Source organism: Nematolebias whitei, chromosome 17, assembly GCF_014905685.2.
Source record: "Nematolebias whitei isolate Nwh7 chromosome 17, NemWhi1, whole genome shotgun sequence".
Lineage (NCBI taxonomy): Eukaryota > Metazoa > Chordata > Actinopteri > Cyprinodontiformes > Rivulidae > Nematolebias > Nematolebias whitei.
Window position 1 is genome coordinate 42,569,868 of NC_056514.1, and position 632 is coordinate 42,570,499.

Consider the following 632-nt stretch of genomic DNA (forward strand, 5'->3'; position numbering starts at 1 on the left):
TTTATTCTTATGGATATAAGTTATTTATTTATTTATTTTATTTATTTTTATTATTATTATTATTATTATTATTTTTTTTTTTATTTTATTTATTTTTTTTTTATTTTTTTATTTTTTTTTAAATTAATTATTTATTTATTTTATTTATTTATTTATTTATTTTTGAGCGACATTCCAGTTGACAAACTAAAACAGTAGATGGCGGTAATGCTTCAAAATCTTGAATGCCAACCGCCAAAGAAAAACTAAGAAGAAGAAGAAGAAGAAGAAGAACTGATGAAAGTGGGTGTGTTGAGGCGCGTGCACGGACAGCAGTGCGTTTCCGCGAGGGATTAACTGAAATCGGGAGCAAAAACGGAAAGAGCAGGATAAAGCAAAAAAGACCCAAATTGAAGCTGCTTTGAACAAGTCCGACCGGAAATCTGTCGAAAATTACCGGAAACTGTGGAGGGGAACTTTTCCATGAACTGCGTTAGGTAAGACGCACGCGCAAATTCATCTGCACAACCGCAAAATACCTAAAATAAACTTCCTGTAATCGTTTACACCCCCAGTCAGACCAGTCCGATTGTTTTCGCTTCAGTTTGCTGTCCTCAGATCAATTTATTGTCCTCAGATTACTTCTGCTGTCC

The 632-nt window shown here is 33.5% G+C and overlaps 1 protein-coding gene across 1 annotated transcript in view; it reads left to right on the forward strand.

The window, feature by feature from the left end:
- Nucleotides 1–243: 243 nt before the first annotated feature.
- Nucleotides 244–632, forward strand: part of LOC119423889 (protein phosphatase 1 regulatory subunit 3C-like) — a 12,886-nt gene continuing 12,497 nt past the window's right edge. The window contains exon 1 of the mRNA XM_037691314.1: nucleotides 244–476. The gene's annotated coding sequence lies outside the window, so the exon portion shown is untranslated. The remainder of the gene's footprint in view (nucleotides 477–632) is intronic.